The 17,501-nt window shown below is 40.6% G+C and overlaps 1 long non-coding RNA gene across 1 annotated transcript; it reads left to right on the forward strand.

Annotated features, from left to right (window-relative positions):
- The first annotated feature begins 8,878 nt into the window (after nt 1-8,878).
- Nucleotides 8,879-17,142, forward strand: LOC138843371 (uncharacterized). Its single transcript, XR_011378011.1, has 2 exons — nt 8,879-11,559; nt 16,475-17,142. It is a non-coding gene; the product is annotated as an uncharacterized lncRNA (long non-coding RNA).
- Nucleotides 17,143-17,501: the final 359 nt, after the last annotated feature.

Here is a 17,501-nt window from a genome sequence, read left to right on the forward strand (position 1 = left end):
CACTCACTGGGTAGATATTCTAATGTGAAAAAGTTCCAGCACCAATAATTATAGAGTGAGAACAGCCTAAGAAATTACTTAGTCAAATTTTACATTGAGAAATAAATGTCAATCTACAATCCTGAAACACGAACAATAAATTACAGCAATTAATTTTTCTACTGCATCTTATGTCGATCCAATAGAATATTTTTATAATGGTCCCTTCTGTATGTGGTAAAAGGGTACTTCAAAAAGTCTGTGGATTAATGTAATTTAGGGGTGAGTAGTGTGGTTCAACAGACTAAGCAGCCTCTTAGGAAAACTACATTCCATGTCAGAGTGCCTGGGATTGAGTCCTGCCTCATTTCCAATCCTTCTTGCCTATGCACACCCTGTAGCAAGGCAGCAGAGATGAAGGCCCAAATACTTGAGTTCCTGTCATCCACATGGGAGGCCCAGATGGAGTTACTGGTCCCTGGCTTTGGCCTGGTTGAGCTCTGGCAATTTTAGAAATTTCTCACCTGAACCAGAGAATGGATTTGACTTCCTTTTTCAAATAAATAAGTAAAAACAAAAAAATGAGTTAAAATGCTTATTAAATGATTATTTTATTATGTATACTGTTGTTTGACTAATATCACATAACACTTATTTTTTAAATTTTTTATTTATTTGACAGAATTATAGACAGAGAGACAGAGAGAAAGGCCTTCCTTCTGTTGGTTCACTCCCCAAATAGTCACTGTGCTGATCCAAAGCCAGGAGCCAGGCACCTCCTCCTGGTCTCCCATGTGGGTGCAGAAGCCCAAGCACTTGAACCATCCTCCACTGCCCTCCCGGGCCACAGCAGAGAGCTGGACTGGAAGAGGAGCAACTGGGACTACAACTCGGCACCCATATGGGATGATAGTGCCACAAGCGGAGGATTAACCAAGTGAGCCATGGCACTGACCCCACACAATGCTTATTGAAATATAAATTTTACTATAAAAATGGAAATCCATGTATAGTTTTGCCTAATACACACTTTCCTTGAACTTTTTGAAGACCATCCACAGACATGGATTCCATCTTTTTTTTTTTTTTTTACCAAAATAAATTTACGTTTTAATTCTATTTTTCCAAAAACTTTCTGACCATACCTTCTTACCTCATATCTACTGAACATGTAGTGGGCAACCTGGGCCTACTTTTGACCCCTAAAACATACCCTGGCACTCTGATAAGAAAGGTGGACATCCAAACTGTTCACTTACCTACTAACCCAAATATCCACTCCTCTTGTTAGTATGTTTTAGATAGCTTTTATTGTTTTCCTTTTGTACTATCATATCATCTGAAATAATTTTTTCAATTAGCATAAATACATTTCATTTCCTTACCTGAGAAAAAGAGAGATCACTAATTCAAACAATAAGAACAACAAAAAAGGCTTCTTTGAGGATTGGGACCTCAGTGACTTGTGGGAACCTAAGCATTTGGTTTGGAAAGCAGAGGTAGGCAGCTGACACACCTGCACTTGAACTGACTTACTACTTACTGAGATAAACTGATGCAATAATTGGTGGCCCCTGGAATTACATATATTATAACATAGGAAAATTCACAATAGAGATTTGTTCATTGTAAGGGAAACAGAAAAGAAATGAGCACCTGGGACTGGCCTTAGGGTGGGCTTTTCTCACTTTAGTGTTTATTAAACTAAGAGCAAGAAATAATACTAATTAATTAATGTTATTAAAATGAAAGGGACTGTTCAGGGAACTGTGAGCCTGCCGCAGAGCTGGGTGTTGTCTGTGGTTTTTCAGAGATGGAACAAAGGCTGAGGAATTCTTTAAGCTGATGAGTATCAAGAGATTCATGTGAACTGCAGATTTAATTAACGTCTCCTGTAATATCGCATGATTTCACTGGTGTCTCAAATCAGCACGAAAGCATTGTCATTTTTGTACATGGAACTGCCTCACTGGCCCTATTTGGCCCAGGAATGTCAAACCGGCTCAAGATAAGCCATTTAACCCCAGTGACAGTTGATTGATCCATAATGTGACACAGGTAGATCAATTATAACCATTTCTTTGAATACTTGAACTTGGAACCACTAGGAGTAATAAGGGGCTCCTCTTTGGGAATAAAAGTTATGAGAAATGAATTGAGGAGCTGCTCAAAGCCACATTTTCAGCTATGTGAAGGGAGGCGTTCTGCAGTGAAGAGTGAAAGCAACATCCAGAGAGTCCAGTGTAAGGAAAGGACAGGCCCTGTGACAGTCTGGTTCTTGCATCTGCTCCGTCCTGGGGCCCAGCAGGTCTGCCTTTAGCAGATTTGTTGTTAGCATTGCTGGTTCCAGCAGAAGACCAACCTGTGGGAACACAAATCCCAGCCTGGAATCATGCCCAACACCATAATGATTTCTTGAAATATTATGGATGTGAAGATGGCGGAATAGTGAGGGCGTGCACCGATAGTCCGGGAAAATTTAGTTTAATAAAAGTGGAGTTACGGTAGCCTCAGAAAAAGGATCAGGAAAAAATTGCAGAGGAAACTCTTTCGGATCTAGTGGCTGTTACTCAGAGGACCTACTGGGAGAGCAAGGTTGCCCACCTCACGGAAGCTGAGCCGCGGGAGCTGCAGGGTCTGTGTGCCAGTGCAGGAAGGGGAGTGGATGTCACACAGACACCACCGGGGACAGCAGGGACACCCAGGGCTCCAAGTCCACACATCGGTGCTGGAAGGGGAGGAGCTCAGTAACCTGAGACATTGGCGGGGAAGCGGCGGTCAGAATCTAGAGGGGAGCGGGAAAGTTCACCAGACTGATACAGGAGAGAAGGAAAAAAGGTGGAGGGGTACTTGTACAGATGAGTTTCTCTCTCTGCCAACCTTGCAAAGGTTGCAAGGCTGCAAGGTTTGCAAGAGTTAGCAAGAGTTTGCAAGGTTTGCAAGAGACAAAGAGCAGGCCCCCACTCTGGATTTACATAACAACAGGGGAGAGCTAAGGAACTGAGTCACTACAATTCAGTAGCCTAGGCAACTCAGTGGGAGTCCAGAGGAGAACAGAGCCTGCACAGACTCTTTGGGTAGAAGCCAGAGATCGGAAGCTAAATACCATCAATTCTGCACAGCCTTGCGGTGCGGTATTACTTACCTCCTGAATAAATAAATATATAAATAAAAAGAGAGAGATTTACCATGCATAACCTGAGGGTGTCACCTTTGAACACCCATAACCCAGAAGAACCAAGCAGAGCTCTCAGGCCACACCCATCTCAAGCCTCCAAGGCACCTCCAACAGCAGGCAGTCCACTTAACACAGACAAAGTATAAAATAAAAAAAAAAAACGCACAGTGACGAAAGAAGAATTAACTATGCCAAGCAACAAACACAGAAATCGAGGGAACAAGATCAACGATGACACTATGACGCCTCCAAATAAACAAAACACCCCAAGCCAAGATTATGAAGATGATGAGATAGAAGAAATGCAAGATACGGATTTCAAAAACTTTATGATAAGAACATTTAGAAGTTTTCAAAAGCAAATCCTTGAACTGCAGAAATCCTTATTGGACAGGATTGAAAATATCTCTCGTGAAAATGAAATTTTAAGGAAGAATCAAAATGAAACGCAGAAACTAGTAGAACAGGAAAGTGTGATAGTGAAGAGAAATCAAAATGAAATGAAGAGCTCAATAGATCAAATGACAAACACATTAGAGAGCCTTAAAAACAGAATGGGTGAAGCAGAAGAGAGAATATCGGACTTAGAAGACAGAGCACAGGAAAACATACAGTCAAACCAAAGAAAAGAAGAGGAAATTAGAAATCTAAAAAATATTGTTGGGAATCTGCAGGATACTAATAAAAAAAACAACATTCGAGTTCTAGGACTTCCTGAAGGAATGGAGAGAGAGAGAAAGGATTAGAAGGCCTTTTTAGTGAGATATTAGCAGAGAACTTTCCAGGTTTGGAGCGGGACAGAGACATCCCAATAAACATGACCAAAAGAGATCCTCACCACGACACGTGGTAATTAAACTTACACAGTGAAACATAAAGAAAGATCCTAAAATGTGCAAGAGAGAAACGTCAGATTACTCTCAGAGGATCTCCAATCAGACTCACAGCAGACTTCTCATCAGAAACACTACAGGCTAGGAGGGAATGGCGAGACATAGCACAGGTGCTAAGAGAGAAAATTGCCAGCCCAGAATATTATATCCTGTTAAGTTCTCATTTGTGAATGAAGGTGAAATAGCAAACAGAAATTGAAAGACTTTGTGGCCACTGATCTGGACCTGCAAAAGATACTTAAAGATGTGCTACACTCAGAAACACAGAAACACGGCCATCAATATGAAAGAAGGTAAAGGAAGAAAAACCACCAGTAAAAGAGCATGGGAAGCTCAAAGCATATACTAGAAAATATCTCCAGGAAAATGGCAGCGCAAAGTCACTATGTATCAATAGTCACATTAAACATTAATGGTCTTAACTCTTTAGTTAAAAGACACCGATTGGCTGATTGGCTCAAGGAATACAAGCCAACTATTTGTTGCCTACAAGAAACACACTTCTCTAACAAAGATGCATGCAGACTGAAAGTGAAAGGTTGGAAAAAGATATTCCATGCCAACAGAAACCAAGAAAAAGCAGGTGTAGCCATATTAATATCAGACAAAATAAACTTTAATACAAAAACTGTTAAGAGAGACAAAGAGGGTCACTATATAATGATTAAGGGTTTAGTTCAACAGGAAGATGTAACTATTATAAATGTATATGCACCTAATTACAGGGCACCAGTCTATTTAAAAGATATGTTAAGGGACTTAAAGGGAGATTTAGATTCCAATACAATAGTACTGGGGGACTTCAATACTCCACTCTCAGAAATAGACAGATCATCCGGACAGAAGATCAACAAGGAAACAGCAGATTTAAATGACACTATAGCCCAAATGGATCTAACAGATATCTACAGAACTTTCAATCCTACATCTAAAGACTTCACATTCTTCTCAGCAGTGCATGGAATCTTCTCTAGGATTGATCACATACTAGGCCATAAAGCAAGTCTCAGCAAATTCAAAAGAATTAGAATCATACCATGCAGCTTCTCAGACCACAGAGGAATGAAGCTGGAAATTACCAACTCAGGAAACCCTAGAAATATGCAAACACATGGAGACTGAACAACATGCTCCTGGATGAACACTGGGTCATAGAAGAAATTAAGAGAGAAATCAAAAAATTTCTGGAAGTAAATGAGGATAACAACACAACATATCAAAACTTATGGGATACAGCAAAAACAGTATTGAGAGGCAAGTTTATAGCAATAGGTGACTATATCAAGAAATTGGAAAGGTACCAAATAAATGAGCTTTCAGCACATCTCAAGGATCTAGAAAATCTGCAGCAAACCAAACCCAAATCTAGTAGGAGAATAGAAATAATAAAAATCAGAAAAGAAATTAACAGGATTGAATCCAAAAAAAAAAAAAATTACAAAAAATCAGCCAAGCGAGAAGCTGGTTTTTTGAAAAAATAAACAAAATTGACACCCCATTGGCCCAACTAACTAAAAAAAGAAAAGACCCAAATCAATAAAATCAGAGATGAAAAAGGAAACGTAACAACAGACACCACAGAAATAAAAAGAATCATCAGAAATTACTACAAGGACTTGTATGCCAGCAAACAGGACAATCTATCAGAAATGGATAGATTCCTGGACACATGCAATCTACCTAAATTGAACCATGAAGACATAGCAAACCTAAATAGACCCATAACTGAAACAGAAATTGAAACAGTAATAAAGGCCCTCCCAACAAAGAAAAGCCCAGGGCCAGATAGATTCATTGCTGAATTCTACCAGACATTTAAAGAAGAACTAATACCATTTCTTCTCAAACTATTCAGAACAATCGAAAAAGACGGAGTCCTCCCAAATTCTTTCTATGAAGCCAGCATCACCTTAATCCCTAAGCCAGAGAAAGATGCAGCACTGAAAGAAAATTATAGACCAATATCCCTGATGAACATAGACGCAAAAATCCTCAATTAAATTCTAACCAAATACCTTGGAATAAACGTAACCAAGGACGTTAAAGATCTCTATGATGAAAATTACAAAACCTTGAAGAAAGAAATAGAAGAGGATACCAAAAAATAAAAAAATCTTCCATGCTCACGGATTGGAAGAATCAACATCATCAAAATGTCTATTCTCCCAAAAGTAATTTATAGATTCAATGCAATTCCAATCAGGATGCCAAAGACATTCTTCTCAGATCTAGAAAAAAATGATGCTGAAATGCATATGGAGGCACAGGAGACCTCGAATAGCTAAAGCAATCTTGTACAACAAAAACAAAGCCGGAGGCATCACAATACCAGATTTCAGGACATACTACAGGGCAGTTGTAATCAAAACAGCATGATACTGGTACAGAAACAGATGGATAGACCAATGGAACAGAATAGAAACACCAGAAATCAATTGCTGGTGCAAGGACAGTCTATGCAATAAATGGTGCTGAGAAAACTGGAATTCCACATGTAGAAGCATGAAGCAAGACCCCTACCTTACACGTTACACAAAAATCCACTCAACATGGATTAAAGACCTAAATCTACGACCTGACACCATCAGTTATTAGAGAACATTGGAAAAACCCTTCAAGATATTGGCACAGGCAAAGAGTTTCTGGAAAAGACCCGGGAGGCACAGACAGTCAAAGCCAAAATCAACTATTGGGATTGCATCAAATTGAGAAGTTTCTGTACTGCAAAACAACCAGTCAGGAGACTGAAGAGACAACCGACAGAATGGGAAAAAATATTTGCAAACTATGCAACAGATAAAGGGTTAATAACCAGAATCTACAAAGAAATCAAGAAACTCCACAAAAACAAAACGAACAACCCACTTAAGAGATGGGCCAAGGACCTCAATAGACATTTTTCAAAAGAGGAAATCCAAATGGCCAACAGGCACATAAAAAAGTCTTCAAGATCACTAGCAATCAGGGAAATGCAAATCAAAACCACAATGAGGTTTCACCTCACCCCTGTTAGAATGGCTCACATACACAAATCTACCAACAACAGATGCTGGCGAGGATGTGGGGAAAAAGGGACACTAACCCACTGTTGGTGGGAATGCAAACTGGTCAAGCCACTATGGAAGTCAGTCTGGAGATTCCTCAGAAACCTGAAGATAACCCTACCGTTCGACCCAGCCATCCCACTCCTTCGAATTTACCCAAAGGAATTTAAATTGGCAAACAAAAAAGCGGTCTGCACCCTAATGTTTATTGCAGCTCAATTCACAATAGCCAAGACCTGGAACCAACCTAAATGCCCATCAATGGTAGACTGGATAAAGAAATTATGGGATATGTACTCTTTAGAATACTATACCACAGTAAGAAACAATGAAATCCAGTCATTTGCAACAAAATGGAGGAATCTGGAACACATCATGCTGAGTGAAATAAGCCAGTCCCAAAGGGACAAATACCATATGTTCTCCCTGATCGGTGACAACTGACTGAACACCAAAAAGGAAACCTGTTGAAGTGCAATGGACACTATGAGAAATGGTGACTTGATCAGCACAGCCCTGACTGTTAATGAACAACTTAATACATTATCCCTCTTGGTATTTTTTTGTCTGTTATACTTAATATGACTGGTTTAATTCTGTAATTAATACACAGTTATTCTTAAGTGTTGAAAATTAACTGAAATGTGATCCCTGTTAAACATAAGAGTGGGAATAAGAGAGGGAGGAGATGTGCAATTCGGGGCATGCTCAATATGACTTGCCCCAAATGATAGAGTTAGAATCATACCAGAGGACTCCAATTCAATCCCATCAAGGTGGCATGTACCAATGCCATCTCACTAGTCCAAGTGATCAATTTCTGTTCATAATTGATCATAATGAAAGGACTAGGAGTCAAAGGGAGCACATAAACAAGTCTAGTACCTGCTAATACTAACTGATAGAATAAATAAAGGGGAGAGTGATCCAACATGGGAAGCGAGATACTCAGCAGACTCATAGAATGGCAGATGTCCTAAACAGCACTCTGGCCTCAGAATCAGCCCTAAAGGCATTCCGATCTGGCTGAAAAGCCCATGAGAGTATTTCAGGCATGAAAAGCCAAGACACTCTGGCAAAAAAAAAAGCCTGAATGAAAGATCTCTGTGAGTGAGATCCCAGTGGAAAGAACAGGTCTTCAAAGAAGGAGGTACCTTTCTCTGAAGGGAGGAGAGAACCTCCACTTTGACTATGACCTTGTCTAAACAAGATAAGAATCGGAGAACTCAGAGGGCTTCCATAGCCTTGGAAACTCATGACTGGTGCATAGGGAGATTACTGATGCCATAAACAGGAGTGTCAGTTTGTAAAGTCAACAACAGGAGTCACGGTGCACTTACTCCTCATGTAGGATCTCTGTCCTTAATGTTCTGTACTTTGAGATTTAATGCTATAACGAGAACTCAAACAGTATATTTCACTTTGTGTTTCTATGGGGGTGCAAACTGGTGAAATCTTTACTTAATGTATACTAAACTTATCCTCTGTAAAAAAAAAAAAAAAAAAAAAGAAATTATCAACTCCCAACTTGACTCTCACTGGGATTAAACATGACAATAGTTCTGATCTGATTTCATCATCATTTAAAAAATCATCGATTATTTTTTACTTTATGTTTCTGTGTGTGAGCAAACAGTTGAAATCTTTACTTAATGTATGCTACACTGATCTTTTGTATATAAAGAGAATCGAAAATGAATCTTGATGTGAATGGAAGGGGAGAGGGGTTGGGAAGGGGGAGGGTTGCGGGTGGGAGGGACGTTGTGGGGGGAAAGCCATTGTGATCCATGAGCTGTACTTTGGAAATTTATATTCATTAAATAAAAGTTAAAAAAAAGAAAGTAGAACTTTCTTTATAGGTGATAAAAACTGCTTGATTTTTTTCTGGTGATATGTGTTATACATGTGTTAAACTGTATACATATTTTATTTTGTGTCTAGTTATAAAAAATCCCCTCAGAACTGTGTTTTAATTGCTTTATAGATAATCAATACATAAATTAAAACTATTAAATTAAGCTATATGTCTTTTAGTATATTGGACTTCTAAAAATCTTTGATGAATAGCTAAAGTATGTTGGTAAAATAAAGATGTCTTTAAGTTTGTTAGCATATGTTTGTACATGTGCTTACTGGATCATATTGATATCTGTTAGATATTTAAGATCATAAAAACATAAATGTAACCAAAATTATGTCAAAGTAGAATGGTGTTCTATGTTTCAAGGATAGCAGTTTAACTAGATTATTCTTGCCTGATATTTCAGCTTTCATAACTAATGTCAAAAATTTATTGAATATAAATTAAGTGAATGTAAATGTGATAAATATTTTGATATCTATTTAATGACTTTTGGTTTTGTGAATTCTATAAAAACAGTATATTTTAACTGTTAACAAGTAAGCTTGTATAAATTGTTGATATACTGCATTTAAATGGATTATCTGAATCCCCATGTTTACAGCAGCTCAATTCACAGTATTTAAGATATAGAGTTGTCTGGCACCATGGCTCAATAGGCTAATCAGCCTGTGGCGCTGACACACCGGGTTCTAGTCCTGGTCGGGGCGCCGGATTCTGTCCTAGTTGCCCTTCTTCCTGTCCAGCTCTCTGCTATAGCCTGGGAGTGCAGTGGAGGATGGCCCAGGACATTGGGCCCTGCACCCACATGGGAGACCAGGAGAAGCACCTGGCTCCTGGCTTCAGATCAGTGCATTGCGCCATCTGCAGCATGCCAGCTGCAGCAGCCATTGGGGGGTGAACCAATGGTAAAGGAAGACCTTTCTGTCTCTCTCTCACTGTTCACTCTGCCTGTCAAAGAAAAAAAAAAGATATGGAGTCAACCAAAATATCCATCAGCTTAGAGTAAAGAAATTTGGTATATATACATGATGAAATACTACTCAGCCATAAAAAGATTGAAATCCTGATTTTACAATAAAAATGAATTCATTTGGCTATGCTCAGTGAATACACCAAATATCATGTTTTCTCTAATTTGTGTTAATATACAGCACTATAAAATGTAGTATATATTAATGAAATCTACATTTGAAAATTTGATGATTGTTTATAGTTTATAATACTTACATATACTTCTGAGGAACAGTGGATTTTCTACTAACTACTTGTTGAATTCTTTTTTCTAAAGATTTTATTTATTTTATTTGAAAATTAGTTACAGACAGTGAGAGGGAGAGACAGAGAGAAAGGTCTTCCTTCCATTGGTTCACTCCCCAAATTGCTGCAATGTCCGGAGCTGTGCCCATCTGAAGCCAGAAGCAGGCACTTCTTCCTGGTCTCCCACATGGGTGCAGGAGTCCAAGGACTTGGACCGTCTTCTACTGCTCTCCCAGGCCACAGTGGAGAGCTGGACTGGAAGAAGGGCAGCTGGGACTAGAACTGGCACCCACATGGTACGCCGGCCCTGCAGGTGGAGGATTAACCTACTGTGCCACGGGGCTGGGCCCTGCTGAATTCTTTATTTAGTGGAAGGTTTAGCTTGTGCTTATAAAGTAAATTGGAGGTATGTCATTACAGAAACTCAAAAACAAGTAAGGAATGAGGAGTGAGGGTGGGAGCAAGGGAGGTTATGAGGGTAGATAGGAAATATTATTTTCTTCAAATTGTACATAATAAATATATGAAATTTTTACCTTTTATAAATTTTAGAAATTTAATCAAAATTATTCATAAGTGATAAGCAATTCAAGACTACTTCAAAGTAACTAAGGGCAAAAATTCTATATGTAAAAACAACATTAAAAAGAAAAAAGTAAAAAAAAATCTAAAAATCTCAAAGAACCAACAAATTTAAAAAGAAGAAGAAAAATACATAAAATAGAATGAAAAGCTAATATGTACATTTGTTAAAAATGTTTTGCTCATACATATTTTTAAAGAAATGTTTCCAAATAATTAGAAAAATATAAAATATAAAAGAAAACTAGGTAAGTAGATCTAAAATTTTTTTAAAATATAAACATAAAATATGTTTTGATAAATAAATCTATAGAATATATTTTAACTAATGATAATTATAAATAAGTAAAAATATATTAATAGCTTATAAAAATGAAATCCTTTGAGAGATTGGGTTGAGCAAGATTAAATAAAAATGATTTCTGTGTTTCTAAAACTCAAGCTTTAGTATGAAAAGTATACTAACATAAAACTAAAATTTAGTTCCCTGTGTAAAACCAACAAGATTTTCTTAAAATATTGTTAATAATGGGTGGAGCCAAGATGGCAGAATAGTGAGCGCATGCACTGATAGTCTGGGAAAAGATAGTTTAATAAAAGTGCAGTTACTGTAGTTTCAGCGAAAGGCTTGGGAATAAAAAATTTCAGAAGAAACTCTTTTGGATCTAGTGGATGTGACACAGAAGACCTACGGGGAGAACAAGGATGCCCACAGCTCGGGAGCCCAGCTGCAGAGTCAGTGCACCAGCACTGGAAGGGGAGGTGAGTTCAGTAGCCCGAGACATTGGCGGGAAAATGGCAGAAAGAGCCTAGAGGGAACGAGACTTGAAGCCCCACTGGGGAACGTTCACCAGGCTAACTAGAGGAGAGAAAATAAATAAATAAATAAATAAATAAATAAATAAATAAATAAATAAATAAAGGGACCAGCATGGACATGAGCCTCTCTCTCCACTCAGCTTACAAAGGCAAGCAAGACAAAGAGCAAGCACCATTTTGGACATATGTAAAGCGGCGCCTGCCATCAATCAAGCAGAAAATCCTGACTCCTGAGGGGAGAAATAACAGGAGGTTAAGACCTAGTGAAGGTGTGGAGCTAATGAACTGAGACTGTGAAAATCTGAGGGTGTGGGAGAGAACTCATGGAGTACACACACTCAGTAACCTTGGCAACCCAGTGGGAGACTTCAGGGAAATTTGAGATCACAGGGAGGACTGCATAGATCCTTTGTGTGGTCCTTGGGGCAGAGCAAATATTATACCCACAGGGGCCAGATTTCATACATTGACTACCCTCAGTTCTGCTCAGCTGAGCATAATTACTTCCCTTCTGAGTTAAGAGAGAGAGAGAGAGAGAAACAACATGGGTGTGTACCTTTGGCACACCCTTAACCCTGAAGAACCAAACAGAGCTCTCTGGCCACACCCATAATAAGCCTCTAAGGAACCATCAAAAGCAGACAGTCCACTTAATCTAGAGTCCACTTAATCTAGTAAAATGAGCAAAAACACCACAGTGAAGAAACCAAAGAATAGATCCACAATGCCAAGCAACAAATATAGAAACTGAGGAAACAAGAGCAAGGAAGACACTATGACGCCCCCAAATGAACAAGACACCCCAATTCAAGATTATGAAGATGATGACATAGAAGAAATGCAAGAAACAGATCTCAAAAAATTGATAAGAACATTAAGAAGTTCTCTAAAACAAATTCTTGAACTACAGAAATCCTTACTAGACAGGATAGAAAATCTCTCTTGCAAAAATGAAATATTAAGGAAGAATCAAAATGAAATGAAGCAACTAGTAGAACATGAAACAGTGATAGTGAAGAGAAATCGAAATGAAGAATTCAATAGATCAAATGAGAAACACATTAGAGAGCCTTAAAAACTGAATGAGTGAAGCAAAAGAGAGAATATTGGACTTAGAAGACAGAGCACAGGAAAGTATACAGTCAAACCAAAGAAAAGAAGAGGAAATCAGAGATCTAAAAAATATTGTCAGGAATCTACAGGATACTATTAAAAAACTCAACATTCAGGTTCTAGGAGTTCCTGAAGGCATGGAGAGGGAGAAAGGATTAGAAGACCTTTTTAGTGAGATATAGCAGAAAATTTCCTGGGTTTGGAGAAGGACAGAGATATCCTAGTACAGGAAGCTCATAGAACCCCTAGTAAACATGACCAAAAGAGATCCTCACCACAACACGTTTTGTAATCAAACTCACCACAGTGAAACATAAAGAAAAGATTCTGTAGGTGACACTGCTGGTATTCTGAGTCTGCCCTTCCTCCAGCTCCTCCCCGCTTCCCTTTCATGTGCGAGGCTGCTTCTCAGCATTATCCTCATCCCCCACGGACCTCATCCTTCCCAACCCTGAGCCCAGCCCCAGCATTCTCGCGCTGGGCCTCACTCTGCTCTGCCCATCCTTTGTCTGCTTCCTGCAGACTCCCTTTCCTGTCTCCAGTCCCCATGCAAACTCAACTCTTCCCTGTCCCCACCTTCCCACTGCCCTCACTCCCTTCTTCCATCCCAGAGCTCCGATCCCTTGTTGGGTTCAGTTACATGGTTCCCGTATCTGTTCCACTATCTCTGCCTCTGGCCACCTTCTATCCAGTGTCTGACCACAGACGTCCACCAGTCCCTCGAACTAGGGCTGCCAGCAGCTGTGAGCACACCTGTCGGCACTGTCCTGGCTCTGTTCAGTGGTCACAGCTTACAGGTTGATGTCTGCTGGCCACAGACAACACTGTAGCCACTGTGATAGGCAGAGCTGGAGAGACCCAGGTCATGCTTTGGAATGGAATGCATCTATATGGCCCTGACCCAGAACTGGATCCACTCACTGCAAGGAACCTGGAATCATCTCCAGAGTCCCACATCTCAGGGATCCTTACTATGACCCAGATTCTCCTCTCCCACATCTTTCTCCTGCAGTTGATGACTGCAGCTTGCACCATGACCTGGGCCACGATGCAGCCCGCTTCTGAAAGGTACCTGCCCCCAAAGCATTAACTCCCCATTCCTCAGCCCTACACACCCACAAGGTCAAGCCCCAGAACAAATGTTTAGGGACCTGAGACACCCCCCCCCATTCACACTGTATCTCCCCTATGGCACCAGGACAATGCCACAAACTGGCAAACCCCACCCCAACCCCACCATTCCCTTTTGCCTGTTTTTTTATTAAAGGATTTATTTATTTGAAAGACAGGGTTACAGAGAGGCAGAGGCAGAGAGAGAGAGAAAGAGAAAGGTCTTCCACTGTTAGTTCATTCCCTGTATGGCTGCAACAGTCCGAGCTGTGCCTATCCAAAGCCAGGAGCCAGGAACTACTTCTGGGTCTCCCACATGGGTGCAAGGGCCCAAGGGCTTTGGCCATCTTCTACTACTTTCTCAGGAGGTAGCATAGACCTGGATCAGAAGTGAAGCAGCCAGGACTCAAACTGGCATGCATGTGGGGTGCCAGCACTGCAGGTGGCGGCTTCACCCATTGCACCACAGTGCTGGCTCTTTGCCTGTCTCTTGCTTCATCAAATTTACCCCTCCAATTCTGATTCAGGGAGTCTGACATGTTGTTCCTCAAGGTACTTGACAGGACACCTGAAGTTTGACAATAATCTGGAGATCGGGAGACATGAGGAAAGCAGAAAGTAAAAAGAAAGAGAATGGTTTAGCCTGGCAAGGGAGTCTGGGGTGGGGAGTGCTGCTGGGAGACACTTGTGTTGAAAGAGGTTCTGTGAAGAGCCTTTCAGTAACTGACTCTCTCTGAGGTCCAGGTTGGGCAGATTCTGTAGCAAGGGGAAGTTCTGCATGTAGAGAATGGAACAGACAGGGCAGTTTGCTCAGTAAGCTGTGGGTGTTTGAGACTATCAGAAGTACTTCAAAAAGTTCATGGAAAATGGAGTTAAGGAAATTTACTTTCATATGGCCAGCGCCGTGGCTCAATAGGCTAATCCTCCACCTTGCGGCGCCGGCGCACTGGGTTCTAGTCCCGGTCGGGGTGCCAGATTCTGTCCCAGTTGCCCCTCTTCCAGGCCAGCTCTCTGCTGTGGCCCGGGAGTGCAGTGGAGGATGGCCCAAGTGCTTGGGCCCTGCACCTGCATGGGAGACCAGGAGAAGCACCTGGCTCCTGCCTTCGGATCAGCGCCGTGCGCCAGCTGCAGTGCGGCAGCCGCAGCGGCCATTGGAGGGTGAACCAACAGCAAAAGGAAGACTTTTCTCTCTGTCTCTCTCTCACTGTCCACTCTGCCTGTCAAAAAAAATTTAAAAAAAAGAAATTTACTTTCATACAAAAGGTTTTGAAAATCAAGCATAAATTTTTCATCATACACATTTTCCATGAACTATTTGAAGACTTCCGCATACATACTTGAAGGGCTTCAATAAAATAGGTCAGATGTTTTCCGAGAACTGGGATGGGAAAGTAGTCCTGATGACCTTTCAAGGTCACTCTTTTTTCAATGTTTGTGAGTGTTTCAGACATCCCAGAAATGGTTCTGAAGGCATTGGCAGACATCATTTTTATTCCTCAACACAACCCTGTGAAGTGTATTCCTATTTTGCAGGTAGAAAACAGAGGCTCAGAAAGGTTATAGTCCCCTCCACCACCCCAGAATGCCATATCACCCTGGGGCAGGATTCTAGTAGGAGCCACACACACAGAGCCTTGGGTCCAGAGGGCCTGGTGAATGGGACCCATACAGGTCTTTGAACCAGATGTGAGGGGCCATCCTGTAGTGGGATTTTTGTACAGAGATGAGACACCAGAGCCTTTAACAGGAAGTATTTAATATTATTTATGCCAGCATAAGGCCCAGGCAGATTTTTATCCAAAAGCCTGAGACCCAAACAGAGAGGGGGTATTTTCTCTTTTAGTTCTTAATATTTATTTATTTATTTGAAAGTCAGAGTTACACAGAGAGAGAAGGAGAGGCAGAGAGAGAGAGAGAGGTCTTCCATCTGCTGGTTCATTCCCCAGATGGCCACAATGGCTGGAGCTGCACCGATCCAAAGCCAAGAGTCAGGAGCTTCTTTCAGGTCTCCCACATGGGTGCAGGGACCCAAGTACTTGGGCCATCTTCTACTGCTTACCCAGGCCATAGCAGAGAGCTGGATGGGAAGTGGAGCAGAGGTCTTTTTCTTCATGCAGCCAAACACAGTTTCTCCAGTCTGCTGCTGATAGAGGTCCCACGAAGCTCAGCCTTTGCCACTCTGTGAACTTTTCTCACCACAAGAGCTCTCAGAAGGATGCCTGAACAGCTCAGGATCTAGAATGAGATCCCCACAACCTAAGGGATGCCTCCTTCTCATCACCTTCCTGAGAAATAGACTCAAGTATACATTGACTGGAGAGGAGGTAAAGAAGATATATATGTGGTGTTGGATCAGAATCAGCAGCAAGGTTCAAACTGATGTGGCATACCTTGCTGGATTCATGGATATGTGTGAGATGGAACAAACATCAGCATTAGGAAGACAGGTTTCTCATGAAAGATCAATGGAGTAACCAAGAATTTCCAGAACTCTGAAAAATAACAGATGTGTGAAACTGCTGATGGAGATAAAACAAGAGAAAATAATTATAGGATACTCAATGAACTGTTGAAATTTATTACAATTTGAAACATTGGCATCTCTGAAAATTATGAACAAATTTTTTTATTTCAGGTGTCTCAGACTTTTGAACTTTGTGCCTAGTACCTGTCAGAATTCTACAGGAGAACAATTCCTAATGAGCTTTTGTTGGCCTGATGCTTGGAGATTATGACTCTCATCTGCAGAAGTAATTTTTAGTGATGGACTCCAGGTTTTCATTAAAGAGCAAAGATACAGAGAGAGACAAAGAGGAAGATCTATCTGCTGATTCACTCCCCAAGTCATCATGAGTGCAGTGGCTCGGTCGTGCAGAAGCCAAAAACCTCTATGAGTGAGATTCCAGTAGAAAGAATGGGCCATCAAAGAAGGAGGTATCTTTCTCTGAAGGGAGGAAAGAATGTCCACTTTCACTACGAGCTTGTTGAAATAAGATCAAAGTTGGTGAACTCAAAAGGCTTCCAAAGCCTTGGCAAGTCATAACTAGAGCCTAGGGAGATTACTGACACCTTAAACAAGAGTGTCAATTTGTTAAGTCAGCAGGAGTCACTGTGCACTTACTCCTCATGTAGGATCTCTGTCCTTAATGTGTTGTTCAATGTGATTTAATGCTATAACTAGTACTGAAACAGTATTTTACACTTTATGTTCTTTGTGGGTGCAAACTGATGAAATCTTTACTTAATATATACTAAATTGATTTTCTGTTTATAAAGAGAATTGAAAATGAATTTTGATGTGAATGGAATGGGAAAGGGAGCGGGAGATGGGAGGGTTGTGGGTGAGGGGGAAGTTATGGGGGGAAAAGCCATTGTAATCCATAAACTGTACTTTGGAAATTTATATTTACTAAATAAAAGTGAAAAAAAATAAAATCCAGATCTTGGCTATTGTGAATTGTGCTGCAATAAACATTAGGGTGCAGACCGCTTTTTTCTTTATCAATTTAAACTCCTTTGGGTAAATTCCAAGGAGTGGGATGGCTGGGTCGAACGGTAGGGTTATATTCAGGTTTCTGAGGAATCTCCAGACTGATTTCCATAGTGGCTTAACCAGTTTGCATTCCCACCAACAGTGGGTTAGTGTCCCTTTTTCCCCACAT

This window comes from Oryctolagus cuniculus, chromosome 8 (assembly GCF_964237555.1).
Source record: "Oryctolagus cuniculus chromosome 8, mOryCun1.1, whole genome shotgun sequence".
Taxonomy (NCBI): domain Eukaryota; kingdom Metazoa; phylum Chordata; class Mammalia; order Lagomorpha; family Leporidae; genus Oryctolagus; species Oryctolagus cuniculus.